The sequence below is a fragment of the Anabrus simplex genome, chromosome 8, assembly GCF_040414725.1.
Source record: "Anabrus simplex isolate iqAnaSimp1 chromosome 8, ASM4041472v1, whole genome shotgun sequence".
Lineage (NCBI taxonomy): Eukaryota > Metazoa > Arthropoda > Insecta > Orthoptera > Tettigoniidae > Anabrus > Anabrus simplex.
In genome coordinates this window covers 180,657,456-180,679,056 of record NC_090272.1, presented here as the reverse complement: position 1 = coordinate 180,679,056, position 21,601 = coordinate 180,657,456, and the positions used below count along the sequence as shown (strand labels likewise).

Below are 21,601 nucleotides of genomic sequence, written 5' to 3'. Positions count from 1 at the left end.
CAGAATGTAAAGTTCAGAATTGCGCCTTACCTGCTTCGGTTTTAATGTAGGGATTTTATTATAATTCTATATCACGTAGGTTACCTTGTTTCTTCCTCCAGTGGCGACTATAACCACCTTAATATCCTAATAGGAAGCACGAGTGCGAATGCTCATTTCCCTTTTCTCAATTTTGTTTCTTTGTGACCAGGATTTTCAAATGGAACAGTCTTACATTTTCGGCTGTTAATATTAATTCTTCCTCGTCAAAACGTAGTTCCTCCGGACCTCGTGTCCCAATAGGTTTTGTTCTTATGTAATGTCATGAGATTGCTTGGAATGTTTCAGTATCCCCTTTTCTTTGTGTTGGTCTATTTTCTAAATTTTCTTTCTGAACTTTTTGGAATTAAACTTGTTTTTGGCCTACATTATAGCATGAACTTAGCTCCTGATCAGTTAAGGATAATTTTCGTTCACGTCTGCTTTATCGTTGGCTTCCCTGAAAAATAAAAAGGGCAGCGAGTGTTCAGTAGAGTTTATAGTGGTACGTGAAGGTTCGTAGGTAGACCTTGGAAATTGAGAGAGCGAATCTCCCTTGTTATTTAATGAAGCTCAGAGAACATTCAGCTTGTTATAAAATTACGCATCTTGTTAACTATTATGTAAAGTGATCAATTACTCACCATTGCTTTCCAACATATTGTTTCTGCTAACGCAAAAAGAAACAAAAATGAGAACGAGTAAAAGGAGCAGGTGAATAAACCAGGGCGTTGTTTGCAATTTTTGATTAGGGGCATTAGTGTTTGATTTGTACATGTTTTGTGTGCTTTCCTTTTCGTTTTATTCGTCCAGACGTACGGCCCTGCCGCCTCCTTCCCCACCCATCTGTAGACTGACATTATTATTATTATTATTATTATTATTATTATTTTATAATAATAATAATAATAATAATAATAATAATAATAATAATAATACCGAGCTCGAAAGCTGCAGTCGCTTAAGTGCGGCCAGTATCCAGTATTCGGGAGATAGTAGGTTCGAACCCCACTGTCGGCAGCCCTGAAAATGGTTTTCCGTGGTTTCCCATTTTCACACCAGGCAAATGCTGGGGCTGTACCTTAATTAAGGCCACGGCCGCTTCCTTCCCACTCCTAGCCCCTCCCTGTCCCATCGTCGCCATAAGACCTATCTGTGTCGGTGCGACGTAAAGCAAAAAAAAAAAAAAATCTGACATTTATCCCAATTAACTGGAATCGGCAAATAGTATGCAATTGGCCTAGTTTTACGGTGGGATGTCTGGTGCGAAAATGGGAAACCACGGAAAACCATCTTCAGGGCTGCCGACAGTGGGGTCGAACCCACTATCTCCGGAATGCAAGCGGATGGCTACGTGATCCAAACCGCACAGCCACTTGGTGGATCAGTATTCTACTCTCAAATAGTTTTGTCATCTCCTTCATTTGTTGTGCTAGTTTATTTGATGTTTCCATGTTCATTAAAACAACTATCACAATATGGTAATGCATATGAACGAGTAAAATACTCGCTCTACCACCAACAAGCCAATGAAATATGTGGGTGGAGAACACAAGGTCGAGTGATGTTCCGTATGAGCGCGCAGATATATCGGGCGACTAGTTGCGCCACTAATCGCCCACGGCCAATAGGTTACATTTACTGCAATGCCCCGCCACGCATCTGAGCAACTACGAGTCGCCAGAGCAGTTGTCGGCTAAGATGACGGCCGGCAACTAGTTGCTCAGTTGCGCCACTGGTCGCCCGCGGCTAATAGGCTCCATTTGATCCAATGGTCCGTGACTCACCAGAGCAACTAGTTGCGCCACTAGTCGCCCACGGCTAATAGCGGCCTAATATCAGACAGGTAAACATATTAACTGCAAAACTGAACTATTTTAGTGCTATCACGAACAAGACATAAAAGTACGGTATTTTGAACTTCTCGTGTTCTGCTGCACGTTCATCATCATGTAACACCGGGTCTTACCGTTCAGTTGCTGTGGAGAACTGGAGAGCCCTGCGGAATCTCGTGATCGCACGCATGCTAATCCGGACACTGTTCGCGCACGATACTATATGATAGTCAAGCTAAACCTTTGAACTCTGATGCAATTGTGCTGACAATAATGATTTATCATTTAATTAATTAGTTTTGCTGTATTTAAATTTTAATTTGACTCAAATATGTATTAATGTTATGAAACTAACACATATCTAGGTTGTTAGCCGGGGGCTCTGCAAAAAGGGCAGGGCGGTGCGCCTATTAAAAAGGTCCTAGGGAGAACACTTGGTATATACTTGGTGATAATTTTCAAAATATGAGAAATTTGAACTACGCATTCTCTTCTCGGCTTTTTTTTTTTTTTTTTTTCATACTGGTCCATGGAGCAACAGACGGTCAAGACAAAAAATCGAAATTTTGTTGACTTCACGCGCCTTGGTTTACAGCTGTAACAAAAGCGCATCGAAGCGCGCTCACAAACTGGATGGTTCTGCCACTGCCTTCTAAATTCTCACTGATCGTGACTCTTGTGAGAGTTAACACCGTGTTAACTAATAGTTCCCACGAAATATTTGGATGAATGCAAGAATCTTAATATGCTGATAAATTTTTAATGCTATGTTTACAAACAGTGTGTTAATGTTCTTTTAACTGAGATTGAATAAACCGGGCCTGTATCTAATACTTAACACTTGATCAGATAAAATTACAGTCTATGGAGTTGGATCCCATTAAGTTAGGGACTATAAATGATCATAAAAGACACCACATAACTTATATAAAAAGTTTTAAAAAATATTTCGTGTAGACTGTATCGAAAACTTAACACATAAACTGATAAAAGGTGACATACACGGCTTTTTTATTCATTTCTCATGAACGTGAAAATGTTTTGGTTAAAAAATCACAATGTTAAACTAGAATATGTTATTATTCTGATTGTTGAAATACATGAAAACATGTTGCCTGATATATATGCAGCCACTCCCATAAATATTCGGCCTCTGACGAAATCCGCGAAAAAGTAATGACAAACGCAACCAAGAAAAATTAAAATGAAAATCCACAGCCTTTTCCCAGTCATTCAATCGGGTCAGAAATGGAATGAATGAAGCCCCCATCTTGCGGTGAGGATAGGAAATGTGCCGGCTGCCTCTGGCGCAATGATAAATGACTGACAGATGAAATGTTATTGGAGAGTGTCGCTGGAATGAAAGATGACAGGGAAAACCGGAGTACCCGGAGAAAACCCTGTCCTGCCTCCGCTTTGTCCAGCACAAATTTCACATGGAATGACGGGATTAACGCAACCATGAGCAGAATGTTAAATAAAATGTGTCCAAGTAATGGAACTACATGTGGTTGCATATCGTCGCTGCCGAGACAAAACCTCCTATGTGAAATATTTTTAACTTAGAACTTTGGCCGGTAAAGTTCTGTCATCTAAGGTGCAATATTGTGTAAATATGGTCAGGGCATTCTCGCTCTTCATAATGTATGTACTGCGGGTCAGTATATCTCCAACAAATATTATCACATAGGAGGTTTTGCCCCGGGAACGACGATATGCCGAAGAGAAATCACGGAGCATTGATGTGCAATATGGTGTAGAATAAAGGACATTGCGCACCATGGGTGAAATGACACGCCTCAAATACTGTCTATTTGGTCACCCGGAAAGGCCGGGGTTACCACTGTGTTAGTTGATAGCGACAGAGCAGATGGCGTTGCAAAACGTTCAGTTCAGTAGTGCGGTTCAAGACACGTCGAGCCGAAGTCATTTGCTGTAGTGTTGCGGACTGTTATCAAATGGGGCGCAAATGGCATCGCAATAACACGTCTGAAGAACGTCCGCTCGTGATATTCCATCATGCTCGAGGTAAATCGCATGGAAATATACCGTAGATGTTTAATATAAGCAGAAGAAAAGTTGGAGTAAAATGTGTTGTTGTTTGAGTCATCAGTCCATAGACTGGTTTGATGCAGCTCTCCATGCCACCCTATCCTGTGCTAACCTTTTCATTTCTACGTAACTATTGCATCCTACATCTGCTCTAATCTGTTTGTCATATTCATACCTTGGTCTACCCCTACCGTTCTTGCCACCTACACTTCCTTCAAAAACCAACTGAACAAGTCCTGGGTGTCTTAAGATGTGTCCTATCATTCTATCTCTTCTTCTCGTCAAATTTAGCCAAATCGATCTCCTCTCACCAATTCGATCTATCCATCTCACCTTCAGCATTCTTCTATAACACCACATTTCAAAAGCTTCTATTCTCTTTCTTTCTGAGCTAGTTATCGTCCATGTTTCACTTCCATACAATGCCACACTCCACACAAAAGTCTTCAAAAACATCTTTCTAATTCCGATATCAATGTTTGAAGTGAGCAAATTTCTTTTCTTAAGAAAGCTCTTCCTTGCTTGTGCTAGTCTGCATTTTATGTCCTCCTTACTTCTGCCATCGTTGGTTATTTTACTACCCAAGTAACAATATTCATCTACTTCCTTTAAGACTTCGTTTCCTAATCTAATATTTCCTATATCACCTGCCTTCGTTCGACTGCACTCCATTACTTTTGTTTTGGACTTATTTATTTTCATCTTGTACTCCTGACCTAAGACTTCATCCATACCATTCAGCAACTTCTCGAGATCTTCTGCAGTCTCAGATAAAATAACAATATCATCGGCAAATCTCAAGGTTTTGATTTCCTCTCCTTGGACTGTGATTCCCTTTCCAAATTTCTCTTTGATTTCCTTTACTGCCTGTTCTATGTAAACATTGAAAAGGAGAGGGGACAAACTGCAGCCTTGCCTCACTCCTTTCTGGATTGCTGCTTCTTTTTCATAGCCCTCGATTCTTATCACTGCAGACTGATTTTTATACAGGTTGTAGATAATTCTTCGTTCTCGGTATCTGATCCCTATCATCTTCAGAATCATAAATAGCCTGGTCCAATCAACATTATCGAATGCCTTTTCTAGATCTACGAATGCCATGTACGTGGGCTTGTCCTTCTTGATTCGATCCTCTAAGATCAGACGTAAAGTCAGGATTGCTTCACGTGTTCCTACATTTCTTCTGAAGCCAAATTGATCTTCCCTCAACTCAGCTTCAACTTGTTTTTCCATTCTTCTGTAAATAATACGTGTTAAAATTTTGCAGGCATGAGATACTAAACTAATAGTGCGGTAGTTTTCACACCTGTCAGCACCGGCTTTCTTGGGAATAGGTATAACAACATTCTGCCGAAAATCGGATGGGACTTCTCCTGTCTCATATATCTTGCACACTAAATGAAATAACCTTACCATGCTGGTTTCTCCTAAGGCAGTCAGTAATTCAGAGGGAATATCATCAATTCCAGGTGCCTTGTTCCTATTTAGGTCACTCACAGCTCTGTCAAACTCTGACCTCAAAATTGGGTCTCCCATTTCATCAGCATCAACAGCCTCTTCATGTTCCAGAACCAAATTATCTACATCGTTACCTTGATACAACTGTTGGATATGCTCCTGCCATCTTTCTGCTTTGTCTTCTTTCCCTAGAAGTGGCTTTCCATCTGAGCTCTTAATATTCATGCACCTAGATTTCCTTTCTCCAAAGGTTTCCTTGATTTTCCTGTATGCAGCATCTACCTTTCCCAGGACCATACAGCCTTCGACATCCTTGCACTTCTCCTTCAGCCATTCTTCCTTAGCTACCTTGCACTTTCTATCCACTTGATTCTTTAATCGCCTGTATTCTTTTCTGCCCTCTTCATTTCTAGCATTCTTGTATTTTCGTCGTTCATCAATCAGGTCTAGTATCTCCTGAGTTATCCACTGATTCTTAGTTGATCTTTTCTTCCTTCCTAACATTTCTTCAGCAGCCCTACTGACTTCATTTTTCATGACTCTCCACTCTTCCTCTACTGTGTTTCTTTCGGCCTTTTCATTTAGTCCTTGTGCAACATGTTCCTTGAAACGATCCACCACACTCTTTTCTTTCAACTTGTCTAGATCCCATCTTTTTGCATTCTTTCCTTTCTTCAATTTCTTCAACTTCAGATGGCATTTCATGACCAACAAGTTGTGGTCAGAGTCCACGTCTGCTCCTGGGAAAGTTTTGCAATCCAACACCTGGTTTCTGAATCTCTGCCTAATCATAATGAAGTCTATTTGATACCTTCCAGTGTCTCCAGGTCTCGTCCACGTATACAGCCGTCGTTTGTGGTGTTTGAACCAAGTATTGGCGAGGACTAAATTATGGTCAGTGCAGAATTCAACCAGCCGACTTCCTCTTTCGTTCCTTTGTCCCAATCCAAATTCTCCTACTGTGCTACCTTCTCTTCCTTGGCCTACCACTGCGTTCCAGTCTCCCATCACAATTAGATTCTCGTCACCTTTGACATATTGTATTAAATCTTCTATCTCCTCATATATTCTTTCAATTTCTTCATAATCCGCTGAACTAGTAGGCATATAGACCTGCACTATTGTGGTGGGCATTGGTTTGGTGTCTATCTTGGCGACAATAATTCTTTCACTATGCTGGTCGTAGTAGCTTATCCGCTGCCCTATTTTCTTATTCATTATTAAACCAACTCCTGCATTACCCCTATTTGATTTCGTGTTGATAATTCGGTAGTCGCCTGACCAAAAATCCTGTTCTTCCTGCCAACGTACTTCACTTATACCAACTACATCTAACTTTAGCCTATCCATCTCCCTTTTCAGATTCTCTAACCTACCACAACGATTCAAACTCCTAACATTCCACGCTCCGACTCGCAGAATGTCAGTATCCATCTTCCTGATGATCGCCCCCTCTCGTGTAGTCCCCACCCGGAGATCCGAATGGGGGACTAGTTTACCTCCGGAATATTTTACCCGGGAGGAAGCCATCATCAGTACATCTTTCATACAGAGAGAGCTGCATGTCCTCGGGAGGTGGTTACGGCTGTAGTTTCCCGTTGCTTTCAGCCGTGTAGCAGTATCAACACAGCTAAGCCATGTTGAGTATTATTACAAGGCCGTATCAGTCAATCATCTAGACTGCCGCCCTTGCAACAACCGAAAGGCTGCTACCCCCCTTTCGATGAACCATTCGTTAGTCTGGTCTCTCAACAGATACCCATCCGATATGGTTGCACCTGCGGCTCGGCTATCTGCATCATTGGGACACGCAAGCCTCCCCACCGCGGCAAGGTCACATGGTTCGCAGAGGAGGGGAGTAAAATAAGAGGATTAAAAATGAAGACTGAATCGATTCAGTTTCCCAGACAGGCAGACCAAGAAGGCTGTCAGAACGAAAGGAGCGGTTTGTGCTTCGGAATGTGAAAAGAAATCCGAAAAGTAGTGCCCGAAACTGGTAGCAGCTGTTTTAGAGGAGTGTGGAAAGAAAGTGGATACTGAAACCGTGCGAAGAGCACTGCGAAGGAATGAGTTCTTTGGGGGAAGAGCTAGGAGGACACCATACATTAGTGCGGTAAATAAGCGGCTAGAGTTCGCAAAAATCTACGTAAGCAAACCCAGTGCTTGCTGGGAGGATAAGTTATTTGTTGATGAGTTAAAGTTCAACGTCTTCGGGTCCGATGGAAAGCAATTTGTGTAACGAGAAACTGAAAACAAGCAATTTACAAGCAACGCAAAACATGGTACAGGAAGTGCAATGGTGTGGGTATGTATTACATCCAACGGGGTGGGTGCACTGAGTTTCATTGAACATATTTTGACAAAAAAGGGCAGTTTGGCTATCCTCAAAAACAATTTGCGACAATCTGCGGAACAACTTGATATACAGCGTACTTATAATTTCTACCAAGATAACGACCCCTAGCACAAGTCGTACCTTAGCAGGGAGTGGCTGCTATACAACTGCCCGACGGTTTTGGGGACTCCACCACAATCACCCGACCTGAACCCCATCGAGAATGTGTGGAGTCAAATGAAGGCAGCTCTGCAATTGCGACCGCCAAGTTCCCTCACAGATTTGAAGAAGAGACTGCTACAAGAATGGGTGGCATTAAGCCCTGATTATATCAAGATAAAACATCAAGGTGGACATACAAAGCACTGAATGTGTAACGGGGTTGTGAATTATGCAAGCTTATGTTGCTTTTTGTATAGTGGTCGAATATTTTTGAAGCGGCACTGGAATTATTGCTTTTATTTAATGTACGATAGATGGAGAGCTAACGACTGTCAAAAGAGATTTACTTACATCACAATGTTTGTAGAGCGTGTTGTTATGTTTTCCTACATATTTCGTTGCATTATACGTTATCATTATAGTGTAAGAATGATTACCTTATAAAAGTGTGTCAAAAATCAGAGAGACCGAACATTTATGGGAGTATCTGTATGCTTGAAAAGGTGGATCGATCTTCTTTAAGTTATAAATGCTATTATATTAGCTGAAGGATATCCCGATGTTTAAGAAAATCAAGTTATATACGTCCGTAAGGGCGAAAGTGGGGGATATCTACAAGAAGAGAAAAGAAAGGAAGACAATACGGATCATAATAAATTTGTTATGAGATCAAAAATAGAAAAACGGGAAAAGAAGCTTACCCCTTGAGGTTCCAGTGGTGTACTTCATGTAGCTATTAGGGTTGTGACAGTAGAAGCAGGCCACGGCTTGGTGGAGAAGAGAATAGAGTACCAACAGAAAATGGTATTAATGTCACATTTTATCTGACTAAGGGCCGGTTCTACCATCTGCTGGTAAAGTGGCTGGCAGCTGCCCGGGAGGTAAACTACCTGGAGGTGTAAATCAGCTGGTACTTTGGCTTGCGTCCAACCACCTCCGCGCAAGCGCTAGGTAGCTACCCGGAGCTAGACACCGATATACGAAGTTGGCTAGACTGATTTTCAGCGATTTCTCGCTTTCGAGTGTGGTGCTATCTATCGTCAGATGCATGAAACCCATTTCGATTGTCTTATTTCCCTGTGCTTGCGCCTGCTGATTATCACCAAAAAGCCTAATAAGGGGAGTCTTAAGAGTTATGGACAACGATTCATGTCAAGCTTTCGTGATTTTAATCTATGATCTTCAATATCAATACCTAATTGGGATTAAAATCTCGAGATTACATTTTCTTACGCCAGTTATAACCTGTCATGTAAGGCAGCGTTTTTGAAAAGTATTCTCGTAGTAGATTGGTCAAGTCGCTCGCTCCGTAATAGAAGGTACGCAGGTTTTCATCGTATTTCTAATTTACATTTTAAAATGTATTTTCGTTCCCTGCCGTTGTTCTTAACTCTCTTTTACGCGCTTCCATATACGTATATACACACACACACATCATCTTTACGGACTTATTGCCTTTGAGCATTCTATCTGCAGGCTTCTGTGAATTGATTAAGTATCTCCGCGATGCTCTATTTGCAACTAGTTCTGTGACCTCGTTTAGCTCCAGATGCTTCCATTTATCGATAAAGCATTTAATTTTAATTTTTAACTTTATGAAGATAAAGTTGGAAGGTACTGTAAATGTAAAGAACTAATCGGCATAAATACCCATTCATAGGAAGAGGAATTCTGGAATGGAATCGTTTTCAATTTCTTCGAAATAATTTACAAGACTATGTAAACAACTAATAGGGAATCTGCTACCTGGGCGACAATCCTATGTGCTATTAATCATAACATCACTTCCATACATATAAAGCAATTTTCCTAGTAGACATAATATTGTGATAAGAACGTATGAAAAGAGGCATACAGATTAACACAACGCTAATAATGGAAATAAAAAAGATTCGTCATAATGAATACTCGAACCTGCACACTTCGTATTACGAAGCGAGCGTGTTAACCATTGCGCTAAGAAAACGCTTGGAGGTGGGATACATACAGTAATATATATATCGTGTCCGAAAACTGAAAAAGTAGAAAATTAAAGCCCATTTGAAATGATTTCCAAATAGATTTTGATTTTATATCCTTTTAGAGTTTCTTTACGAAAGGTTGACGTATAAAATGTGTTCCCTGCGCTACCGATGCGAGAGGCTGGTGTGACCGTTGCAACTAAAGGGAAGCATTAATGTTCAAAATCCTGCAATACAGTATCGATCACTGTTACAGTATACTGCTTTTTTCAGTATACTAAGCTAATTTGAGTTGCATATCACCAGAAATACAGCTAATAATGTTCAGCTCTCAGAACTTGCCCGGCAGGTAAAGTCTTATCGGGCCCTCGAAGTGGCCGATAAATTACGCGCCGGGTAACGACGATTTATGCTGCCGATAGCGCTACCTGGGAGTGATCGGACGGAAACATCCTTTTACGCGGAGGGCAAATTACGCGCTACTTTACCAGTAGGTGGTAGAACCGGCCCTAAGTGTTACGTTTTTGATAGACTACACGGAATATTAAAAAAAATTATATAAATTATGTGTGCGTTCTTTTATGTTCATTTACACAGTCCCCATCTTATTGGGGTCCAACTCCATTAGACTGTCATTTTACTGATCAAGTGTTAAGATACAGACCGTAATGAACATTTTGAATGCGTATATATTATGTTCGTTTGCGATTGTCTATGGTCCTAGCTTCTTGGCACTTAACCCCATTCGACTTGTTTTAGTAAGATACTAGCAGTTAACCGCGGCTTCTTTCGTGTGGATTTCGTAATTTGATAAAAGTAATCGTTCCTCGGCATTGTACTAAGACATTATCTGAAAATCCCTAAATTGTAAAAATTCACCGAAAATTTGAGTTTCATTTACCCTAGAACCTCTTTGTAAACCACGTTTGTGGTATTGCCTTTTGGGGCTAAGATGACCAGACTATTGGCAGAGCTAACTCTGGAACATGCGACATAAAAATGTCTATGCGAGAAACGAGTGTTGCTATATTTTTAAAAGGAATTCCACATACCAATTTCAACGTCTGTAACATCTTTAGTTTTTGAGAAATAAGTATCACCATTAAAGGATTCAACTCCTTTTTTTTAGTCCTTTTCACCCCCTCCCCCAACACCCCTAAAATAATTTTCCGAAAACAAAATAATGCTTATTTCTTTATTTTTAAATAGGATTCCAAATACCATTTCTTACGTCTGTAACATGTTAAGTTTTTGAGATATACTCATAAAAATTCACCACATTTTCATTTCTTTTTACTCTCTTAAGTGGATTTACCGAAAACAAAAAAATCATGTTTCTTTATTTTTAAAGCAGATTCCAAATACCAATTTTCACATCTTTGAACTGTTAAGTCTTGAAATATAGACATACGCATTTTAAAAATTCACCCCTTTTCACCCCCTTAGCGACGGAATATCCAAAAATCCTCCCTTAGTGAGCACCTACACTGTCATATGAGTATCTCCAAAATTTCCTTTCTTTATGTCCAGTATTTTCAGCTCAGCGATGATGAGTCAGTCACTCAGTCAGTCAGGACATGTTATTTTATACCAGGACCTCTCAGGGTGCGTGCACCGCTGCATTGCACGTCGCAAGGTGCAAAAGACGACTTTACTAGGTTGACCAGAGTGCAGATCCCCACTCCTCGATTTTGAGCAACAGCGGAGTCTCTCCGTTTCCCTACGCCTGTTTCCCCCTTCCTCACTTCGTCTACAGCGCTCCACCATCCGAGCCGAGTTGAGCCGAGCTTAGCCAGAGTTGCCCCGAAACAAAACGCTGGTCCGAACCGAGCCGAGTCGGACCGATGCACGGTGCATAGAACCACTGCGCCTTAGTTTTTACGCGTGAGATTTTGGGCGTTTGAGAGCCCCTGTTTTATACATATATATTTGGAATGTTACTACGTCCTTATCTAACAATGTCTTGTTGTTAACAGCTGAGGATGGCTATTAGACTATATCGGCGGAAACTAGTACTATTGAATTAAAAATTGTGTATTGATTAGGTGGTTAAATAAAGTTTTTTTTAAGAAAAATAAGTCATGTCCTTCAATACGGGCCTAACAATGAAGTTCTTTGCTTAAAAATTGCAGTGAAACAAGCCGTAGACATTTATCACGCCACTGTCAAGTTCAGGCAAAAGAGCCAAGAGGAAAGAATTGCTGCTGATGTCGTTCCATGACTTCTGTAGTTGTGTAAATACAAGGTATGTTTTTTTTTTCTAGTTGCTTTACGTCGCACCGACACAGATAGGTCTTATGGCGACGATGGGACAGGGAAGGGCTAGGAGTGGGAAGGAAGCGGCCGTGGCCTTAATCAAGGTACAGCCCCAGCATTTAACTGGTGTGAAAATGGGAAACCACGGAAAACCATTTTCAGGGCTGCCGACAGTGGGGTTCGAACCTACTATCTCCCGAATACTGGATACTGGCCGCACTTAAGCGACTGCAGCTATCGAGCTCGGTCAAGGTATGTTTAGCCTCTTTCAATCGTTGTCGAAACAGCCAGAAAAAAATCTGGTAAGGGACAAGCCTAAGGGTGAAAATAACTTGGGAGTGAAAAGGTTAAATAAACTGCATTTGTTTTCCAACTGTGAGTTTTGGCTCTAGAAACAGTGAAGACAGACGCGCTGCGTAGCATCACGGGAAGTTTAGTTTATGATTGGCTTCCTAGCGGCACATAGAAGAACTCGGGTCGGTGCCCTGTTAGGTCACAAGCGGCAGCATTCAACTGGCTTCATACAAGCACCGCACGTTATCAGCTCGTGCCGGGAATACAAACAGCTTGCATAGATGAAATGTTTGCAGGACGAGCAATGAGGGGTTCATTGAATGCCCATTTGCGTACACAATGAACAACAGAGCAGGGTTAAGAACATCACCCTGAGGTACACAATTCAGTAGCGGCTGGTCTAGTTTTGATGGGAGACACTACCGATGAGCTCTGTCGACTAGATCAGGGTTTCCCAAACTTGTTATCTGTGAGGCCCCCTGAGCACATCGCACGCATAGCCAAGGATCCCTTTGCCACAGAACATAATACGGATATCAGTAAACATTTTTTTTTTTTTTGTAATGATGCCACGTTTGATTTCATTGGTATAATTTAGGACTAATATTTACTTTATTTGAAAGTAAACTTCATTTACATAAAGATACGTTATACATGCACAGAAACGATAAAACAGTGAGACACTTGGCTAATAATTACAACAGTCTGGATCTGAAAATGTACTTGAAAAAATCACTTGTTGCGATTAGTGGATCAATCTGACGTATGGTGCTGTTTTCCAAAGAACAAGCGTTTTACAAGTGTGGTCATTCGAACCGAAGATCAGCCTCTACATCAGCTCTGTTTCTGTATTTCGTTTTCTTTTGTGTGAGAGCAGAAAAATTACAATCACATGGGTATGTTGTCATGAAAGACATTAGGCGCAGTATTTTCTTTCTAAACATTGTCGGTTATAGGAGATGTCATGGACACAAAAGTCCATCAGAGACGCGGAATTGTGATACATTCATGGAACTTCCTGGAGCTAAACATGCCAACTCCATCTGATACTCCACCCATATCATACTTAAATTTATTCCTCAAGGGAGGGCAGTTCATGTTCAGTTTCAAAGAAGGGATTTCTAATCCACGAGATTTTCTAAACCAGCAAAGCAAAGCAAAAGGAAAGTCACCTCCGTACAGGCCATGAAGGGCCTTGGAGGAGTGGAAGGTAAAGGCTTCCACCATTGTTAACCTCGGCACGTGAAGGGGTAGAGTGGTTAGCTTTAAGCCCGGCCGCCTTTGCCCCCAGGAATTAACCTGGTACTCATTTTTGGTGTAGGTTGAGTGAACCTCAGGGCGGAAGTGGAAATCTCGTTTCTTAAATTTTACGACTTCCTGACGGGGATTCGAACCCACGTCCTTCCGGGCGAACCGAGCACGCCTTTACCGCCTCGGCCAGGCAGCCCCTTTTCTAAACCAGAGGCGGAAAATATGGCCTGAATGTGGATACCAGCAATTCCAAGTGTCTCACAATTACATTACTCTACACTGCCTTGTAGTACTTTTCCGTTGCTAACATGTACTATCTATCGGCCAAGTTAAGAAATGTACTTATGTAAGTTATAGGCTACAACAGTGAAGACATAGTAAATTTAGTATAATGGTCTATGAATTGAGTATTGTACACTCAAATGTCGCTCTTTAAGTATTTACAACTTACAATATTATTGCGGACCCCTTGGAATATCGTCGTGCACCCCCCCCCCCCCCCCCAGGGCTCGCGAACCACAGTTTGGGAATGAGTAGACTAGATGATCTACACAAGAAGCAGGTAAAAATATAAACGTAATTAGCGCCATATGTCCTTTCGCAGCACTAACGCAGATGTAACACTCCGGGCAATTTCAAAATTCAGAGAATAATATTTCAATTATTTTTGCGTTCTTTCTTATATGTTACACATACATTATATAATACAAACATGCGAATTTATTAGAGGCCACGCTAGGCTGAGAACAGACGGTGCAGTGCTGGCCTTCTAAGCTCAAGTCGAAGGGGTCGAACCCGGTTCAGTCCAGTGGTATTTGAAGGGGCTCATAAGCAGCCCCGTGTCGGTTGATTTACAGGCACCGATGAGAGCTCCAAGCGGGATTTCGATATCTCAGCGTCGTCGAACACCGTAAAAGTAGTTGGTGGAACTTACAGTCAATGGCGTTATCATCATAAGTAATGACATCCACATATTTTTCGGTGTTCAGACTTCTTTTTCTTCTTATTCATATTCTTCTTCTTTCCGTATCTGGTTCAAACTTGAAGAGTCTAACAAGTGGCTGATACTGCCGTGTCATTTGCTTGGAGCAAGTCGTCCATCGGGTAAGGAACATCAAGGCAAGAGCATACTAGCAGATGGCTTGGATCTTGAATAGCACCACATTTTCTCAAGTTCGCCTTACACCTTGATACTCCACTCTCAGACGTTCTCCACACTGGATTAGAGCGCCTCCACCTGTGTCAATTCTTCCGTAGCTTTCAGAAAAGGATCGTCCAGCTCGTTCCTCCATCTTACGAGGCGGTTTTCACAGCATATTAATAGAGCGCAGCACGGTTTTGTACAGAAACGTTCTACTGTGTCCGATACGGCGGTGTACATATTTCATTTCAGAATCTCTGGATAGGAGGCAACAAGTGGATGTTGTTTACACGGACTTCTCCAAAGCCTTTGATTCTGATAACATGATGCTCTACTCATCAAATTGTTGTCAGCATATGGGATAGGATGAAGTGCTCTGGAGTGTATTCGAAGCTATCTCACTAATAGGGTTTGCGTAGGAAGAGCTGATGGTATTGTGTCAAAGCCGTACCACCCTACTTCAGGTGTTCCCCAAGGCTCTTTTCTGGGCCCTCTTTTCTTTGTCACATTCATAAATGATATAAGATCATTTATACAACACAGCAATTGCCTTCTCTATGGTGACGATCTAAAGATCTTTAAGGTGATCAATAGTGAGTTGGACTGTAAGTTGCTACAGTCTGACTTAAACTTCCTAAGTAACTGGTGTAAAAAGTGACTGTTTGGTTTGAATACTTCAAAATGCTATGCAATTACATTTGCACGTAAGTTGGAACCAGTAAATTTCCCTTACCATTTATGCAATTTCCAAATAGCTCGTGTGAATGAAATAAATGATCTTGGCGTGACGCTTTCAAACTGTTACGTTCTTTCCTTCGAGAAATATTTAGCTAAGATTTCTAGGAAAGGGTTTAAATTACTTGACTTTCTAAAAAGAAACTGTGCCGAATTTGTTTCTTCTAGAACTCTAATAACTTTGTTTTGCACTCTAATCAGGCAATCATTAGAATACTGTTGCGAGGTGTGGCTACCTTCTCAGCAGTATTTAATACAAAACTTGGGAAGAGTCCAAATAAGGTTCATGAAATGGATCAGCTACAAGGGTTTGGATATTTCTCTCTCTTCGTCCGATTACGAGTATTTTTGTGAGACTATGAAAATGTGGACATTGCACTCACGCCGCAGATAAGCCAATGCCCTCTTTCTTTATAAGTGTCTGACGAATATGGGTAGAGTGGACTGTTCAACATTATTGGAGCTGATTCCATTAAATGTTCCTCGTCGCAATACTAGGCAAAAGTATATTTTTCATCTGCCTAAAGTGAGAACTGTGGCTCGGGCTAATTCATGGCTTGTGAAGGCACTAGCATCACTGAATGAGGTGGGTGAATCAGTGGACCTTTTTTACTCACCCTCGTCTAAAATCAGACGTGCCCTAATGACCTCATGAATGTAAGGCCCTATCGGTAAAATATGTACTCGTAAATATGCAAATATTAGTAGTTGTAGTTTAATAATGTCAATTATTTAATAAGATTTAGTTTTATTTGTTTTATTTATTTTTTATTTATTTATTTACTTATTTAAGGTGGTGTAAATATGCATATATAAAGGTCTCTAGATTTAGTTTGAACTTGGTTATTATTTTAGGAAATAAGTGTTATTTATTTATGGTGAATTTGTTGTATATTACGTTTTATTGAATCATCTTTAATTGGGAAAATAACCTGTTGATGATAAATCAATCAATCAATCAATCTATCTATCTATCTTCCTGTATCACTTTCAGGATTCTGGTTCTTTGAGAGGAAGCCCTGAGTCGTCATCTGACTGGATGGTGACCGAACAGGAGATGACGGAGATCAGTCCCCTTCTTTATTCGTTCTGCATCCCCGGCGACATCCCTTCGGATGTGTGGTGGGGCTCTAACAATGTGTGGATATGGCTTCTGGACAGGAGCTAGCTTTTGAAAACCACCTACGATTCAAACCATATGGTTTACTGCAAAGTCTACTTGCTTGGTGTGTACAGAGGCATTCCAGACTGGTGCTGCATATTCTGATGCTGAAATGCATAGGGCCAGGGCTGAGAACTTCAATGTTTTCGGACTGACACCCCAAGTCTTGCCCGTCAGCTTGTGAATGATGATACTGCGGGCGCAGACTTTTCCTCTGGTGTTAATAATAATAATAATAATAATAATAATAATAATAATAATAATAATAATAATAATAATTTTATTGGCTTTACGACTCATTAACTATTTTGACTGTATGAAAACCACAGGGGCCGGGCTGAGAGGCTCAAATGGCTGAGGTGCTGACTTTCTAACCCCAACTTGGAAGGTTCGATCCTGGCTCAGTCAGGTGGTATTTGAAGGTTTTCAAGTACATTGGTCTCATTTCGATAGATTTACTGGTACATAAAAGAATTCCTGCGGCACAAATTTCAACACCCCAGTCTCCGAAACTGTGAAAAGTGTTTAAGCGGGACGTAAAACTATTATTATTTAATAATAATGTTATTTGCTTTACGTCCCACTAACTACTTTTATGGTCTTCGGAGACGCCGAGATGCCGGAATTTAGTCCCGCAGGAGTTCTTTTACGTGTCAGTAAATCTACCGACAAGAGGCTGTCGTATTTGAGCACCTTCAAATACCACCGGATTGAGCCAGGATCGAACCTGCCAAGTTGGGGTTAGAAGGCTAGCGCTTTAACCGTCTTGAGCCACTCAGCCCGGCATTATTATTATTATTATTATTATTATTATTATTATTATTATTATTATTATTATTATTATTAAAACGAGCTAATTGGCAGTGCGGTCAGGGGCGCGCAGCTGTGTGATACTGGGTTCGAACCCCACTGTCGGCAGCCCTGAATATGGTTTTCCGTGGTTTTTACCATTTTCACACCAGAAAATTGCTGGGGTGCTGTACCTTCATTAAGGTTACGGCTGCTTCCTTCCAACTCTCAGCCCTTTCCTATCCCATCGTCGCCATAAGACCTATATGTGTCGGTACGACGTAAAGCCAGTTGTAAAATCATATATATTATCAATATTATCGATAATTTTGTCCTAATAAGATGTATGCCCTAGTCCTCCGTGGCTCAGGCGGCAGCGCACCGGTCTCTCACCGCTGGGTTTCGTGGTTCAAATCCCGGTCACTCCTTGTGAGATTTGTGCTGGACAAAGCGGAGGCGAGACACATTTTTTCTACGGGTAGGCCTACTCCGGTGTTCGCTGTCACTTTCATTCCAGCAACACGCACCATTTCATTTCGTCTGTCATTCATTAATCATTGCCCCCGGAGGAGTGCGACAGGCTTCGGCAGCCGGCACTGTTCCTATCCTCGCTGCTAGATGGGGCTTCATTCATTCCATTCCTGACCCGGTCGAATGACTGGAAACAGGCTGTGGAATTTCAAGATGCATGTTCTGATAGAAACTGGGCGGAGATAATGTTTAAGCTTTTTTCAAGTTGCTTTACGTCGTACCGACACAGATAGATCTTATGGTGACGAAGAGATAGGGTAGTGCTAAGAGTGGGAACTGGGAAGGAAGCGACCGTGCCTGGTGTGAAAATGGGAAACAATGGAAAACCATCTTCAGGGCTGCCGACAGTGGAGTTGGAAATCACTATCTCCCGAATGGAAGCTCACAGCTCCGCGCTCCTAAACGCATGGCCAACTCGCTCGGATCCACTATCTGCCGAATGGAAGCTCACAGCTCCGCGCTCCTAAACGCATGGCCAACTCGGTCGGATCCACTATCTCCCGAATGGAAGCTCACAGCTGCGCGCTCCTAAACGCAAGGCCAACTCGCTCTGCACGTATTTTCTGTCCTACATTCTACCAAAAAGTGCCTTTGCTGGCAAGACCTAGTGTTTACAGTGCACTACATCTTCTGGTATGGGCTGGATCAAATATGTTGCTCTCACTGACCTGTCCCAGTCTCGTCCTTGGCTTCGACAATACGATTGTGACTGAGGTATGAGTAATGTCATTCCTTACAGCCTCTACGCACGACACAATCTGCTGAGCCCGGGTCTCTACGGGCCGACGTACCGCCATGCCGGGTAGTAGATTGGTCGAGGCGACCACTCTGATCTCATCTGAACTTTTCGACCCCCTCAAATGCCAAGTGGATAATGAAGGGTGAGACCGTCGACCGTAAGGTCCTATGTCCCATATCAACTGGCTGGGTACTTCCTATTTTCGACGTCACTGACTTGCTGTATTGTGGATTTGTTATATTACATCGTTGCAACATGTGCTCTAATTTCCAGTATTTCAGGAAGGTAGGAGTATTGGAGAAAATGAAGGAACTGAAATGTGGTGTTGGCGAATTGATTTGCCATTGATCGGCGGGTTTAGAAGTATGTGAGACTGACTGTAATTACAGAAGGCTCCTGCCATCCGTCGGGCTCGCTTTGAAGGCTAAAATGGAGATTTATTATCGTGTGTAGTATTTCTTGGATGGGGAAGGGGTCGTAGAGTTCGGGATATGTAAAGTTAGGTTGTCCTAGTTGCGAAGGATAGACGACATTTTATAACAGAGGTGCTCACGCTGGGGATTTCGTCCCGTGGGCACACATCTCTGCAAGTGGGCGGGCAGGCAGGCGATGAGCATATGCTATTCAGACACAGTGACGTTGTGGTTACGTCACAGGTCGTGAAGATTGAGTGAAGTTCTCCCAGTCACTCTCGATATCGTAGTTTGAAATAGAGGCAGAAACTAATGAAAGAAAGAGGGCAGAAATCCACGTCAATTTCTATTTACTTTATAAGAAAGAAATTTATGTTCATAGCAGTTTATGTATTTTGACCGGATACAATAGAGAATTTGGCCTACAGCCCGGAATATTTTTGTACTGTATGTAATGAATTACAATTTTCATATTACATTTTAAGAGATGCTGTAGAAACTGTACCGGGAGATACACCTCAACTGCGATCATTCAAAATAAGCGCCTTAATGAACTCCTCTATCGACCAAAAGGTGAAACTGATAGCTTACTATATGAAGTTGGGACTTTAATCGGAAGATGCCACTACTGAAATATTAAGTAATTGTGTTATTGTGAAGTTTCCTAAACTGATTGAATTTCTCCTTATTTTGTTTCGCTATACATCAAGAAGTTTGGAAATTTTTCCACAGATGACACTACCAAAAACTCTGATCATGCACTCTGGTGCAAGGTGGAAGAACTTATAACTTAAAGAAGTTTCGTATTTCTAGGTTTTCATAACTGAATCTTTCATTTATTTTTGGGTTGGCAACACTTTCTTTTCTTTCCGCCAGTTTTGAATCTGGCAAATCATGAATTTTTGTAATTAATTTTCCATCAATCTTGCATTTCTTGTTCACTTAGAATTTGCCAATAAAAATTGAGAGGGTGTGTCCGGATTAGCCCTGAATTTTGTCGAACCTTCCCTGAGAGTATATAAGTTGCGGCTTTTCGAGTTTCCTTGTCAACTGATCGACGTCTTCCTAAGTGTGTGTTAAGGCAGGAGGCGGGCGTCTCTTTCTTTGGCCGGCAGAACATCTACAAGGTAATGGCCATGTAAATTCTATCTTTCTTGCTGTCTCCGCAAATTTATCCGAGGGGAAGGCCCGAATCTTTAACTATGTAACAAACTTTTCTAAAATGTAAATCTTCTTTCGGCTAATGTAAAATTTCATAAAATTTTTAACTGTAAATCGGGGATAGAGAGTGAGTTACCCTCTCGAGCTCCCCTTCATCTTGGTTTGAGGTGACTACGATTTCGTAACTTTTTTCCTGCAATGTATTAAAGTAATTTCCATGCGAGCCACCTCAGTAGTTTGGGACTAGCCCCAGTTTCATCGGCCGTGAGCCCTGTAGGTTTTAATAGTTCGTTATCCGGATGCAGTGTTCGCCTGCATTCTGTTTGTGTTCGGGCCATTTATTTAACCTGGTTTTTTTTTCGGAGAGGCCAAGTAGGTTGGGTACTAGATACCCCCGTGTAAAACTATTTTAATTTGTGAACTGTGCCTTGAGAGGCCAGAGATTGTAAGATTTTCATGTAATGTTGCCTCGAGTAGGCTGGAAGAAACTGAGAGCCTGTAAGCTCTTTTCAAAGTTTCGTAATAGTGAAGGCTAGATACTGTAATTTGGGGAGCAAGTGCTCTTGAATCAGGGGATTTCTGCCCTTGACTAAATTATTCCTCATTTTGAATTGTAAATCTCGTAAACTTGAGCTCGTTGCTCAGAAACTGTAAATCGAGGGCATGAAGCCCAAACTTGTTAAAGTCCGTATACTTGGGGTGTTCCACCCTTATTTGGCTTTGTACCTGAGACATTATTGTTACTTTCACCAAGTGAAAATTTATTAAGTGAAAAGTTAAGTTTATTAAGTTGTTTCTGAAGAAATACAACCTTCAGTTCAAATTTTAAATTGATTCTGATATTGTAGATAGAACCCATTCACCTCAGCACCTTCCTTAACCTCTTTCTGCTCCACGGGTATCCCCGTAACAGAAACATTTCTAATATAATACGGAGTTAAGGTGGATAAGCTGTGGCTTGTGGTTGCTTGGGTTTAAATTATTCGATAAACTCACCAACAATCCAATCATGCTTCCCGGAAATAACATCAGTTAGGTTATTTATTTGAAGGCATACTGTATATCAATTTGGTAGATGCATTTGCATTGTTGTTGTTGTACTTAAATCTAAGATAGTAAATATCTCTGTCCTCACTTGTGGTGAAACTCCCGCGCCATTTAGAGGCTAACTATTATCATCGGAGGCCCGATAAGGTTTAAGTACTATTTTCAGACATTCAGTGCACATATTACGTTTTGCTCAATGAATAACAGGAATTTTACTTTTTTTAATGGAAATACTGTCATTCCCATCCAAGGAATTGTAAA

General features: G+C 41.3%; 1 protein-coding gene across 1 annotated transcript in view; it reads right to left on the bottom strand.

Moving 5' to 3' along the window:
- Positions 1 to 21,601, bottom strand: part of LOC136879357 (mucin-4) — a 235,416-nt gene that overhangs the window by 199,588 nt on the left and 14,227 nt on the right. The gene's annotated exons all lie outside the window — the stretch shown is intronic.